Source organism: Taudactylus pleione, unplaced genomic scaffold (assembly GCF_031769625.1).
Source record: "Taudactylus pleione unplaced genomic scaffold, aTauple2 ptg000454l, whole genome shotgun sequence".
Lineage (NCBI taxonomy): Eukaryota > Metazoa > Chordata > Amphibia > Anura > Myobatrachidae > Taudactylus > Taudactylus pleione.
Window position 1 is genome coordinate 8,845,360 of NW_028284856.1, and position 14,967 is coordinate 8,860,326.

Here is a 14,967-nt window from a genome sequence, read left to right on the forward strand (position 1 = left end):
GGTTTTTCGGAGTCTCTCCATCGATACTCCATTCCTGATGCTTCACTGCCCAGACCTGTTGTCTCAGGGTCCTGGGGTTTGCCTTGGACCTGGGTCGTTTGTCTTTGACTGCGTCCCTACAGTGGTCTTACGGCTTCCCTGGCTTTGTCATTGTTGGAATGATTAGAGCACATGGATCAGCTTTTGCTGGGACCTACCACAAACTGTGGCAGCCATAATTCTTATGGTATTATACCTGTCGATACGATCCTCTGGTGTTGAGGATTTCCAGATATTCTGGCATTCCTTCCGGCTGGCTTGGGTTTCACCCTCGGCCTGGCCTTCCTGACAGTGCGGATCTCTACACTGTCAGTATGATTAAGATATGGAATTGCTCCGCTCTGGTATCCAGTTCATCCTTTGGAGTGTTTTCTGGATTATGCCTCCATTTGTCCTCCCTAGGGACTCCTTGGGAGTTAGTAGTGGTTCTTCGTTAACTCCGGGGAAAGTTAATGGAACCGCGGGTTGTGATAGCCATTACATGGTCTATTGCTTTGGCTTTCTCTCAGGGAGTTTATATCAACCAGGTGAGTGTCGGAATTGGGAGCGTTCTCATGTGGCTCCCTCTTCTGGAGGGCATCTTGTCAGGGTGTGAGTTGCTCTCACCCTGTGTTTCTTCTTAGTGATTTTTAGGTTCCATATTATTCTGGAACTTATGGTGCGGCCATTCAGTCCCCAGTCCTCTCGGCTGGTGTGGCCTCATTGACTGTGGTCCGGCCTCTGTGGATTTATGTGATCCGTTCAAGTTCCTGACGGAAATCGGACTCCTTATTGGTGGTCTGAGATTTCTGGTTTTAACAGGAAAGGATGGCTGGCCTGTGGCCAAATGTTGTCTGGAGGGCCTCGTATGTCTTCTTCAGGGGCCTACCCATGGGTAGGCCTTTCTGTTGTTGATGCTTGTTTTTCCTCGGGCCATGTAACCCTCGTGGGTGGCTCGCGGTGGCGCCTTGGCTGTTTTGCCTTGCTAGGTGGCCACGTGGTCTTCTGTCCACACCTTTTTAAGGTTCTGGGCATTGGTTTCCTTTGCCTCTCAGATGCTTCCTTTTTGGCGGCGGATTCTCCTCTCAGCACAGGAGCGTCCCCTACCTTGGTTGAACTGCTTTGGGACATCCCCAAGGTCAACCCTGTGGACCCCCTATGGACCCTGAAGTAGAAAACAAGAGATATGGTAAGAACTTACCTTTGTTATCTCTGTTTCTACGAAGTCCATAGGGTCCACAGGGCGCCCGCCCTGACGCACCTGGCTTCAAATGGGCTGTGTGGCTGGTCACCGGTTTTCCGTCTCCCATTTCTGTGAGTATGGTTATCGAGTGTTCCAGTATTCTCTCTCTTTTTCTCTCCTCCTCCGGCCTTTGGCTACTTACAAACTGAGGTGCCTCTGGCTTGGGGGTGGGGTTATAGGGAGAGTGGACCCAAGTGCATCCTGGGAGCTAAAAGCTTTAACTGCGTGGTGCCCGGATTTGGTTCCCAACCTATACCCCAAGGTCAACCCTGTGGACCCTATGGACTTCGTAGAAACAGAGATAACAAAGGTAAGTTCTTACCATATCTCTTGTTATTAACCACAAAAGAATACAGCAGCGCTTGGAGTGTTCAGTCAATGAAAAGTACTTTAATTCTTAGGTACTATATACAGATGCTAGTAATAACCAGTGTAGAATTAACATTAAAATAATACATTTCCTTATTGAATAAAAAGAGGAAAAATCCCCACATGAAAAAACATAAAAATCATAGTGTCCTTAGGACGCCTCCAATTTGTCACACCTGGGGCTTCCACAGGTGCTGGGCTTACCCCAAACACTCCCCTCTAGGTGTAGAGATGCCTTGCGTATGTTCAATTGGCAGTGATCTGTCACCGCAACTTTTCCCATCCTCGGGACACTGTCCTGTGTGTAGGGAAAGCAAGGCGCCGCAAAAAGGGCAGGGCGCATTTTGCCATTTTAAAATCGAGGAAGGTGCAGCGCCCCGCTAATACAAGATAGTGGGAACACTATTAGAATTATGCAATTTCTGTAAAACTCATTACTGGAGAAATATTTGTCTATTTTCAGAGTGACATTTTTACAAATGATTCACACACTTGCACATTGTACCCTAGATGTGTCTGGGCAAATCTTAAGATGTTCACGGGTTGTTTATTTTTTTTTTCGTTAGAGAGACTTGAAATCTTTGTATAAATTATTTTTAAATGTTGTAATAGCATATAAACTATTTTGACCACCCATGTTTTATGGCTACTGTAGCGATGCATAAAGTAAGAATTACTTTGCTTTGCAAAATGCTAGAACTACTTTTAAATACTGACTTGTGTTTCAATTTAAAGGTTGAAATTGTCACCAAGTCCACAATCTCGTGTTACAGTGTCACGAGCTACATCCAGCAGCAGCTCCTCTACCACCCGCCAATCTCGTAGCAAGAGGAAACGTGTTGAAGCTGAAGAAAGTGAAGAAGGTGGCAACATTCAGACTTCTGGTAGCTGGAGTAGGATCTCCTCACGTGGTTCAAGCAGTGCTGGTGGAGTAGAGGGCTCTGGCATCACTAGTGGACGAAGTAGTACTAGTAAATTTCATATATCGCAGCAGTCAAGTGCTACTGGTAGCATCACTATAGAGGAGATTGATCTGGAGGGAAAGTATATTCACCTGAAAAATAATTCTGACAAGGTGAGTGCCCAGACAGAACATATCAGCATTTTATTGCACATTATTTTCATATTTGTAGATTAAAACCTCAGCATACTGTTTCTTCTAGGGTTGGTAATAGGCAGAGCGTCTCTCATTGAAGAACACTACTCTGCGCATGCCTGAAAAGGGGGCATGGTCACTAGAAAAGGGCATGACCGTGAGACGCAGTTGCCCCCCAAGCTTTCCCCGCAGTGTGAATTGATGCCATGCTCATTGCCAGTGATTGTTTCACCTGAACTCCCGCAGTGGATCATGTTATTGTGGCCCTTCCCCCTGCTTCACAAGGCGGGGCCACGATGTGGTTAAACCCCCAATGCCACGGCAAGTTCCTACCACGCCCCCCCAAGTGTGCTACAACGTGTGTTAACCTGTAGCATGTAACACCATATGGCTGTTTTTCTTCTCATAGGGGTGTATCCGATTGGGCCCGATAACCCGTTTTTCTACTTCAGGGTCCATAGGGGTCCACAGGGTTGACCTTGGGGTATAGCTGGATCTGGATCCACGGGCACCACGCAGTTAAAGCTTTGCTGCTCCCAGGATGCACTTGGGGTCCGTCCTCCTCTATACCACGCCCCCGACCACAGGCACCTCAGTTTTAGTTGGTGCCCGGCCGGAGTCGGGTCACCCTGTCGCAGTGGGGCTGCAGGAGCAGCCCCTAAGCTTTATTTTAAAAGAGACATTTTTTATTTTTTTCTACTTTTTTTACACTTTTAGAGCGGCAGCATCAGACTGTCCTTTAGGACGTCCACGCTGCCGCTCCTTCTCCCCGCTGGCGCCGCGACGCCAGTACAGCCTGTACTAGCCGGGCTCTGGGGACTCCCTTGACTGCTTCCGGACGCGACGGGGATCAGGTAAGCCGCGGGTTATGCAGTCAGAAGCCTCCGGTGTCTGGGGACAGACCGGAGGCGCTAGCGGCGGCGGGCTCCCCCTCTATTGAGGAATACCCCGCGTGTTTGCTAGACCACCAGGGTAACAGGCTGGTAGCGGGACCGTCAACCCGGGGGTTAATTGCTAGCCAGGGGAGGCAGCCTTCCCTGTCTAGCGGCTCCTCCCCTCAGCTCAGCGCGCCTTTCAACTAGCAGTCTGGCGTCGCTGAGCTGCTCTTATCTTACGGCCACTCCTCCTCTGAGGTCTCCGGTGGCCATCTTTACTGGCAGGCATCGCAGACTCCCAGGCGGTTTCAAGTGGACCGGTCCCCCTGTGTACCTCTCCCCTGCTAAAGGACAGTGTACATAGCTCTATAGCCCTCCCAGACACTGAATCAGGGCGGTTGATTGTAGCGGAAGGTGCAGTGAGTACTAACTTTTCTGCATTGTATGTGACTATTGCTAGTGCTGCCTGTCTGTGACTTATTCTCCTTGCTGTCAGCTTATAACTATCCCTTTCCTTCTCCTACGGCCCGGCAGGTGGGTGGGGGAAGGGCGTTTTTCTGAGACCCTCACTTATATAAAACACGTATTTGTGGGGTCAGTCACATACTGTTGTGTGCTACACAGTACCATATCTGGGCTGTTGTGTCGCATACTGGTGAGTACGCGGGTGTTAAAACCGTAATTCCTCTGGTGATACGTATTTCTTGTGATTTACGGTATCATGTCTGATGAGGAGACTGAGCGCTCTGTGGCTTCTGTGCTATTTTCCTGCAGACGCTGTGCTGCTGGAGTTGATGGGGAGGACTTATCTCAGGATGGTCTGTGCGGGCGGTGCAAGCTGGTACCAGGCCCCTCCAAGCCCCCTGTATCACAGGACCCTCCTTGGGCGATGTTTTCACAGGTGCTGGCGTCTATTGCGGACCGGTTATCGGTCCCATCAGCGGTCCCTTCTAGGGCGTTGCCGCAGCCCACCATCCCCCATTCCCCGGGTGTTCCACAAATGTTGCGGTCAGTCTGTAGTGCCTTTGCAGAGTTTTGCTCCGACGGCTCCTCCGCCTTGGGTGGATGTTCTCTCCAGCTCCGTACAGAGTCTGGCTGCTTCATCCTCGGCGTTTCAGTCCATGTTGCAAGGTAATGTGCCACCAAGGGCGTCTAAACGTCCGGTTGTGAGTTCACTAGCTGCGCAGTTGTCGGACTCGGAAGTGTCCTCAGATGATGGAGAAATCCATGAGGACTCTGACTCTGATGCCATGGGGCAGGAGGTGGAAGATAAGTCCTCTATTAATGTTCCAGCCTTAGTTAGGGCGGTGCGGGCTATCCTACATATTGAGGATGATGCGCCGGCTCCTAGGTCGAAGTTTCCTAATTTTAAAAAGGCCAAAGTGACTTCAACTGTGTTCCCCCTGTCTGATCAATTATCGGATCATATGGCGGCGGCCTGGCAATTACCCAGTAAGAGGTTCCATCCACAGAAGAGGTTGGCGGCGAACTATCCTTTTCCTGAAGCTCATTGCAGGAAATGGGAGACTCCGCCGGCGGTGGATTCCCACGTTACCCGCTTGATCAAAAGCGCGACGCTGCCATTGCCGTCTATCTCCTCTTTGAAGGATCCCACGGACAGGAAGGTGGAGACTTGTTTAAAGTCCATTTAGTCCATGGCTATCTCCTGGGTGGCTAAAGCCATTGAGGCATGGGCCAATGCCTTGGAGGATACCTTTCCTGAGGAGGCTCTGGATATCCGGAGAGCGTTAGTGGGACAGATGCGGGATGCAGCTTCCTATATTGGGGAAGCGTCTTTGGATGCCAGCCTGCTCACTTCTAGGGTGTCGGCTGCAGCGGTGTGTGCTCGGCGCTCCCTGTGGCTGAGGTCCTGGAGGGCTGATGCAGATTCAAAAAAGGGTCTGGAGGCCTTGCCTTTTAATGGTGATTCACTATTTGGTCCGGATTTGGACAAGATAGTGGATACTTTGGCTAAGTCCAAGTCGGCTTTCCTCCCTTCGGCCTCTGCGCTGGCTAAAGTGAGGAGCTCTGCCTTTCGGTCCTTTCGGGTTCAGGGTAAGGCCAAGGGCCAGTCCTTCCCGAGACATTCGGCGACCAAGGCCGCACCCAAGCCCAAGAAGCAAGCATGGAGTGCTAGGCGCCCTTCTTCCAAGCAGGAAGATAAGCCTGCTGCCTGATGGGACGGGCCTCTCTCTGGGGGACCCCAGAGTGGGAGGCCGACTTCTCCAATTCGCACAGTGTTGGCACAATACCACCACGGATGCCTGGGTTTGAGAAGTAGTCTCTCAGGGGTACGCCCTGTCTTTTCGGTTCAGGCCACCCCACCAGTTTTTCTGTACGAGTCCTTCTCTGGACAAGACCAAAGCTGGTCAGATTCAGGTAGCTATAGAATCCTTGCTACAAGCAGGGGTCATTGTTCCCGTTCCGCAGTCTCAGCGCGGGACGGGGTACTATTCTACTCTGTTTCTGGTACAGAAACCCAATGGTTCTCATCATCCTATCCTGAATTTGAAGTCTCTGAACAGATACCTCAGAGTTCCCAGGTTCAGGATGGAAACGTTACGTTCCATCATTCTGGCGATGGAACCCGGGGATTATATGGTGTCCCTCGATATCCAGGACGCCTATCTCCATGTGCCCATAGCACCGGCACATCAGCGGTATCTGAGGTTTGCTATCCTGAACCATCACTACCAATTTCGGGCGTTGCCTTTCGGCCTTTCCACGGCTCCAAGGGTGTTCACCAAGGTGATGGCAGTTATGGCTGCCCACCTTCGGGGTCAGGGTCTACGTCTGTTGCCGTACCTGGACGATCTTCTGCTGCTGGCGAGCTCCCCGGAGGTGCTTCTTCGACATTTCCACCTGACCATTGCTTGTCTTCAAGCACACGGGTGGTTGATAAATTGGAAGAAGTCCTCCCTGATTCCATCACAGCGGATGGTTCATTTGGGATCCCTGCTGGATTCTCGTCAACAACGGATTTTCCTGACTCCGGAGAAGGTCTCCTCCCTGCAGTTGCGGATACACAGTTGCCTGAGCAGTTGCCGCCTGTCGGTCCATTCAGCTATGAGAGTTCTGGGGTCCATGGTGTCGACATTAGACATGGTGGAATTTGCCCAGTTCCATTCCCGGCCCCTGCATCGGAATGGAATGGGTTACCTCACCGGATCCGCTCTCAGATGCTGGTGTTGTCCCCGGAGGTTCGGCAGTCTTTGGCTTGGTGGCTTCAGACAGCGCATCTGGTCGAGGGGCGCCCCTTTTTGGATCCCAGACTGGGTCCTGCTCATGACGGATGCCAGTCTCCGGGGTTGGGGGGGCAGTGACCGGCTCATTATCGCTTCAGGGTCGTTGGTCCGCGGAAGAAGCACTTCTCCCCATCAACATCCTGGAACTGCGGGCTGTGTACAGGGCCCTGCAGTCGTCCGGCCCCGCTCTTCACGGAAGGGCGGTTCAGGTGCAGTCCGACAACGCCACCACGGTGGCGTACATCAACCACCAAGGGGGAACTCGCAGTCGGGCAGCAATGTCGGAGGTGTCTCGCATTCTTGCTTGGGCGGAGTGTCACGTTCCAGCGATCTCGGCAGTCTTCATTCCCGGAGTCCTCAATTGGGAGGCGGACTTCCTCAGCCGTCACGACGTGCATCCCGGGGAATGGTCGCTTCACCCAGAGGTGTTTCAGCTACTCGTGGACAGGTGGGGGCTGCCGGAGCTGGACTTGATGGCCTCCCATCACAATCACAAGTTGCCCGTTTACGGGTCAAGGACAAGAGACGCAGGCGCCTGTCTGGTAGACGCTCTGTCGGTGAAATGGACGTTTCACCTGGCGTATCTGTTTCCTCCGATATCCCTGCTTCTAGTGTTCCCTCTAGCTCCGGCGGCAGGCAGGGTGCCGGAGCTAGAGAGGGCAATGTTGTGAGCGCGCCGAAGGCGCGCTGCGCGTCCGAAAAGGGGGCGTGGTTACGAAAAGGGGGCGTGTCTATAAGACTCGTCCCCTTTTCGTCATACTTGGGGGCGTGCCCGGCGCTTATGGACATGCCGGGCAGCCCCCAAGCGCTGCAGAAAGGGAGAATAGACGCCGGGCACATGCGCCCGGTGTCTATTCTCCGGCGGTGACCGGGTCACCGCATGTTTGTCCACCCGCGGGACACTGCGTCCCGCGGGTGAGAACGGCTCCCGCAGGCTGTTAGGGCAGGGCGCTTTTTGCCCTCCTCCTGGAGGGCAGGGTGCTTTTTGCCCTCCAGAAGGAGGGCAGGGTGCCGCGCCCTGCTAAAACAGCCTAGCGGGAACACTATGCTTCCTCGGGTTCTGCGGAAATTCAAGCAGGACGGAGGCACGCTCGTGCTGGTGGCTCTGGCGTGGCCCAGACGTCCTTGGTACTCCGATCTGAGGTGCCTCTCCATCGACGCTCCGTACCTTCTTCCTCAGCGTCGGGACCTGTTGTCTCAGGGCCCTGCCTTTACCCGGATCTGGGTCGGCTGTCTTTGACGGCGTGGCTCTTGAGACAGCCGTCTTGAGGTCTAGGGGTTTCTCCAGTTCGGTCATTGGTACCATGCTTAGGGCACGCAAGCCTGCTTCCGCGCGGATTTACCACAGGGTGTGGCGCACTTATTTTCAGTGGTGTGAATCCAGAAACTATGATCCGCAGGTGTTCCGGGTTTCCAGAATCTTGGAGTTTCTTCAATCGGGTTTGGACCTCGGCTTACGCCTGGCCTCTCTGAAGGTTCATGTGTCTGCTTTGTCCGTGTGGTTTCAGCGACGGATTGCTACACTGCCAGATGTTCACACTTTTTTCCAAGGTGTTCTCAGGATCCAGCCTCCCTTCGTGCCTCCGGTGGCTCCATGGGACTTGGCGGTGGTACTGAGGGTCTTGCAGAGTCCTCCTTTTGAGCCGCTTGAGTCGGTGGAGCTCAAGTGGCTGACGTTTAAGACCATTTTTCTCCTGGCAATTGCTTCTGCCAGGAGGGTTTCAGAATTGGGGGCGCTTTTCTGTCGCCCTCCTTTTCTGATTTTTCACCAGGACAGGGCGGTGCTCCGCATGCGTCCTGAGTTTTTGCCCAAAGTGGTTTCAAAGTTCCACATTAATCAGGAACTTGTTGTGCCAGCTTTTCAGTCACCTGATCTTTCTGCTGGTGAGGCTTCCTTGGATGTGGTCCGGGCACTTAGAATCTATGTGGACCGGACTGCTTCGGTTAGGAAGTCTGATTCTTTGTTTGTCCTCTTCGGTTTTCACAAGAGGGGTTGGCCTGCCAACAAGCAAACGTTAGCCCGTTGGCTTCGTTCAGTTATTTGTGAGGCTTATGCACAGGAGGGTTTACCTGTGCCAGCCTCTGTTAAGGCTCAATCCACTCGTTCTGTGGGTCCCTCTTGGGCTGCTAGATGTGGCGCCTCCGCTGTTCAGCTGTATAAGGCGGCTACTTGGTCTTCAATTCAGATGTTTTTGAGGTTTTATGCGTTTGACACCTTCGCCTCTCAGGATGCATTCTTTGGGCGCCGGGGACTCCTTTCAGCACAGGAGCGTCCCCGCCCTTAGTTGAACTGCTTTGGGACATCCCCAAGGTTGGACCCCCTATGGACCCTGAAGTAGAAAACAAGAGATATGGTAAGAACTTACCTTTGTTATCTCTTTCTACGAAGTCCATAGGGTCCACAGGGCGCCCGCCCTGACGCACCTGGCTTCAAATGGGCTGTGTGGCTGGTCACCGGTTTTCCGTCTCCCATTTCTGTGAGTATGGTTTCTTGTGTGTTCCAGTCTTCCTTCTCTTTGTTTAGTCTCCTCCTCCGGCCTTATCTGCTTACCAACTGAGGTGCATGTGGTCGGGGGCGGGGTATAGAGGAGGACGGACCCAAGTGCATCCTGGGAGCAGCAAAGCTTTAACTACGTGGTGCCCGTGGATCCAGATCCAGCTATACCCCAAGGTCAACCCTGTGGACCCTATGGACTTCGTAGAAACAGAGATAACAAAGGTAAGTTCTTACCATATCTCTTGTTTTCTCAGAAGCTTTAACCAACTTTCTCCAAAAATGGTTATTGGGCTATCTTATTAGCCGCGGCTTTCTTATATGCGAAATCTTGGGACCAGGAGTATTTTGGATATTGGAATAATCCGTATTTTGGAATATTTGCATACCATAATGAAACATTTTGGGAATGGGACCCAAATCTAAACATGGAAAGCATTTGTTTCATATACACACAGCCTGCATATAATTTGATACCATATTTTCAATAATTGTGTGACTCAGTTTTTGTACATACATGAAATTAATTTGTTCATATACACCTAATACACAAAGCCTGAAGGTAATTTTATACTTTAGTTTTAATAAGCTTGTCCCTTAAGCACAGTTTGTGTACATTGTACCAAAAAGCAAAGTTGTCACTATTTCAGGCATGCTTAAAAAAAATCCGTATTTCTGAATATTTGGGTTTGGGAGACTCCAGCTGTATAGGAATTATTGCATATTTCTTTTTACCATCTTAGAGCAGGTGATGATAAGTTCTGAAAAAACCCTAATTTTGGCAAAAAAAATTTGGGACGGTGCAGGACCACTGGGACACCCTCCTTAATTACTAAATAGGCAAAGCTAATTTTTAATTGGCTTAATTTGGCCAATACTGACATTTCATTTTTGGGGTGAAAAGTTAAGTGTTGAAAAATGGGTTTCAAGTAGTGGGACAAGTCATTTAAACATTGGAGGTGCAAGTGACAGGTGTATTTTTAACATTGAAAATAAAAAGCCCTATAATGACACAAAAATGTACGTACACCTATTTCAATGTACCCCTAGTTTTACTACAGCATTTATTTTAGCCAAAAAATAGTGCTTTCTACATATTTTTTTTTTTGCTGTTAGAGAAATATACATATAACAGCCATTTGACACAATTTAAGAACCCCAGACCTTTGGATTATAGCCACTAACGCCCTTCTATACCATTACCCTACCTTAGTTTACCTTTTTTGGGGTACAGGCTGATTTAACCACCTGTACTTATCACCTGTCATCCATGCAAGAATTATAGTGCAAATTGGTAATCTCCTGTTTTGCAATAGGATAGCATGATAAATGGGACCGCGCAAACATGCGATAAGTGGCAAATTTGGGAGAATAATCCAATAGGTTTTCAGCTAAATAATTATTATCGCAGCTAATTGGATATCCCCCCCTGAGTGTAGTGTATGTGCTTCTGTAGTGTCTTACCTTTTTAAAAGATAAAAGAATTGGGGAGAAATTTAATTGCTACACTTTACATCTTTTACTTCCTAGGACCAATCTCTAGGGAGCTGGAAACTAAAGTTTCAAATTGGAGAAAAAGAAATCGTTTACAAATTCACCCCCAAGTATGTGCTGAAAGCAGGCCAGTCTGTTAAGGTGAGGTGTTTTTTTTTTTTTTGTTTAATCCTTTAAGGGGCATTTCACATCTTGTGAGTCCTCAAGTAGCTTTCTGTGACGTATGCTAAAACATTGATTTTGATGTGTAATAGTTTAAGTTGTCTAGATTTTTAATGCAGCCATGTTTCACTAGATATACAGTGCAGATGCAGGCGTGGCCCATAGCCCTCCTTCTGTCTTGGTCTGGAAGAACCAAACTTCTTGGGGAATAGATGGTAACTTCAAAATCTCCTTGGTGAACAGTGATGAAGAGGTACGTCTAAAGTATTATATTATTTAGAAGGCATCAACATTACTTGGATTAATCACAGGCTAACTGATATGACTTTTATTGTATTTTTTTATGTTTGTTTGCTTTTGCAGCATTCCCTTAAGTCCAAGGCCTGTTTTTAAGTTTATTATAACTTGTTAGAGCATTGCACAAAGTGACTGTGTTTGGATATTTTGTCTGAGACAGCTGTATTAGCTTGTAGTCAGTGTACATTTATGTTTACATGCAAAAAGAAAAGTATTGTCTCTTTATTGGCGCACATAAGAAGAGAAAAATATGTAACATTTAACTTTTATTATACTAATTAAAAATCCCTTTACCTTTTTAGTGAAATATGAGATCATAAAAAATAATTAAATTGTTGAAACAAAAATGTATTGTAAGTATCGTTATTTTTTGAATTATTGACAATACATATATCTCTGTCCTATAATATATTCGGTTGACCTTCTGATTGATTTTACAAAATTGTGTATCACATAATAATCATTAATCAAATAAAGTGTATATCATCAGTGATATATTGTCATCTATTGAGTATGGTCTGTAATAATTTCATAAACTATTTATCCAAAAGGAGGAATCAGTTAAAAAATTGATATAAATATCATAACCACCTTTATTAGGAAGATTATTGTCTATCCTGGATTATTGTCACATGGGATCATGTATCCAGTATCCAATATACAGACGTCAACTTCCCATTGGGGTAAAATATGATGGATCATCTTATTATCAGATTCACCATACGTAGGGAGTGTAAAGGGTCAACTCACAAAAACGGGTGCGTTAGGGTTTGTTATACATCCTACAAGCCTTTATGTGCAGAAAGATATTTTTATTGTATCATTCCTTATTTAAATATATAAATCCCAATATGATGTGCAGAGGGATCAATAGTATCCTCTAATAGATATTATATATTGTGTTAATAAATTATCTGATATTTTTGTACTGCAAGTTAACAATCCTTTTTTTGGAATTCAGCAATAGTATATATCAATTGTAGTGCCCCCTGTTGGTTATTTTCGTTTGTGTTGACACCGCACTATATAATATTTTATATTGCCGTATATGTAACACCCTCTAAAGGATATTACACATTATATCAATACGTGTTATTGGTTCTTACGCAATCAAATATCTTTTTAATACACTCCCTATTCAGTAATTCATAATGGTATAAACCAAATAGTTAGGTGTTAGAGGTGGGGATATAGATAGGGAACTTCTCAGGTTTGAAACTAGAATGATTTTCCTAATGAATAGTCTACATCCCTTTGGACTAAATGAAAACATAAGCTACTCATCTTTTTTATGATCTATTTACTGGAATACATAAATAATTAGATACTGTTTCTTCTTTCTTGTGGATTATCTCATTAATAATTAATCATTACGATAATGAGGGGCCCTTACTCGTGTTTGTGTACGGATCTTTTTCTGATATAATCAAATTTTTAGATAGATGAAGTTACATTATGAATTTTATAGGTATATATATATTATTGATATGAATTTGTGTCGATTTAAGTTATAAATAAATGGATTTTTGGAGTCATATCTCACTTTATTAATAATTATTATTTTTTCACACAATTTTACACTTTCACATATTTTTAACACACCAACTAGTTACTAAATGCACATCATATAAATATATCTTATTAAATGTTTATTATATTTTTAGTGTATATAGACACTTATTTAGATTTCACTAGTTTATTGACTGTAGTAAGGTCATGACAATAATCAGTGAATTAATTAATAATCCATTATACCAATTTTTTTACACTTTTTTTATTTTTATTTTCGTTTTTTTACTTGCACTTACATACGTATCAAAATATTAGCATTATGTTTTAATTTGCTGTGAATTTTTTTAACATTATATTAATACATATACACAAGTCACAATATTCATATACACATACACATACTTTATTAAATGTTTAGATATCCATTAAAATTTAATTTATTTTTTATAAACACTTATCTAAATTTTATTAATTATGGTAACAATAAATTAATCCTTTTCCTTTATACAATCTTAAAGGAATATTTGTAGGAATATTAATAAATATGGGTAATATATACAGATATGGGCAACATAATTGTATCATTAATTGATCATTATGCATAATCTATGATATATAATTAAAACAATTATAGAACTTATAATGACAGTATTTAATGTCAATATGATTCCATTGGGTTATAATTATGTAACAATAATCTATAAAAGGGAAAAGATTATTATCAAGATTATCAATATGTTTAGTGCAGTGAACGTTATCTATTCATATCAATAAGATATGCTCTGATCTTTGTTATTACACGACAAACCAGAGACCTACTTTAGACAGAATAAGTGATTTTGCCATAGAAGTGTGTGATTCTGGTTGCTAGGTAACGTATCAACATGATGCTATGGGTCCTAGTAATAAGATCGTGTTGTTTTGATTGAAGATGACTGATTTGGTCCAATGTCCTGGGTGATGACGCTGATGAGTCCTGATTGGATGAGTGGAGCAGGCTGTTGATTGACCCGGCGTCCTACGCGTATAGAAGGCGATGACTAATTTTCAGCTTGAATGGGTCATGAGTGCCGGGATGACTAAGCTGGTATCACATGTTAGGAGGGAGTTAGGCCAATGCTGATTGGCCTGATACCCCATGTGATCAGCAATAAGTAAAACAGTCCGCTATTGGTCCGGCGGCTCACATGATTATAGAAACATGCCCTAATTGGCTGTTATTTTTCAATAAAGCCATACTAACAGGCACAAACGGGTTGCCTTGAAAAAAACTTTAATTTTGAAACGTACGTTGGCGTGGGCAGCTCTGACTGCTCTCTCAAACTCTATGTTGTGACCTTAAAAGATTGTTGTACCACTTGCATCCCATTAAATAACTGTATGGAATAGCAAATAATCTGAGTTTACAATTAATATATTAATTTAGTGGGAGCAGGATACATTAAAAATTTTATATGTGCCGCCGATACATCCAACAGGGGGCGCTGCAAAAAATAACACCTTACATAATTTGCAAAGAGCTTTGATTGCTCTTTCATGCTGTGTGTTGTGAATTAAGAGTGTTATACCATTTATATCTCACTATATAATTGATTGGAAAGGCAAATAGTAGCCTGAGTGTATAACCAATACAAACTAATATAGTGGGAGACACTAGAGAATTTTATTTTGCACGTGCAGCAATTACACCCAACAGAGGGCGCTGCAATAAAAGTAACTGCAACAAATTTTACAGAGTAATATAAAAGTATCCAATAGGTGGCGTGGCATGAACAGCTCTGATTGCTCTTTCATGTCTTATGTTTTGATCTAAGAAAATTGGAGTACCACTTGTATCCCACTAAAATAGTCGAATGGAATGGTAAATAATAACTTGAGTATACAATTAATATAAATGAATATAGTGGGAACTGGATACACTAGAGAACTTTACACGTGCAACGGATACACCCAACATGGGGCGCTGCAATTAAAAACAACTGACTGCACAAATCTTACAGAGCATTGATAGCTTTTTAATGCTCGATGATATATCTTAAAAAGATTGTTATATCACGTGTATCCCGCTAAATAATTGTTTGGAATGGCAAACAGTAGTCTGATTATACAATTGTTTATAAACTAATATAGTGAGAAACAATAGAGATTTTTACTTTACACAT

General features: G+C 45.3%; 1 pseudogene across 1 annotated transcript in view; it reads left to right on the plus strand.

Annotated features, from left to right (window-relative positions):
• The window catches only part of LOC148505416 (lamin-B2.L-like), a 36,255-nt pseudogene that overhangs the window by 8,531 nt on the left and 12,757 nt on the right, over nt 1-14,967 (plus strand). Inside the window, exons 6-8 of the transcript XR_015869894.1 lie at nt 2,366-2,705; nt 10,871-10,975; nt 11,130-11,249. The product of XR_015869894.1 is annotated as a lamin-B2.L-like (transcript). The remainder of the gene's footprint in view (nt 1-2,365; nt 2,706-10,870; nt 10,976-11,129; nt 11,250-14,967) is intronic.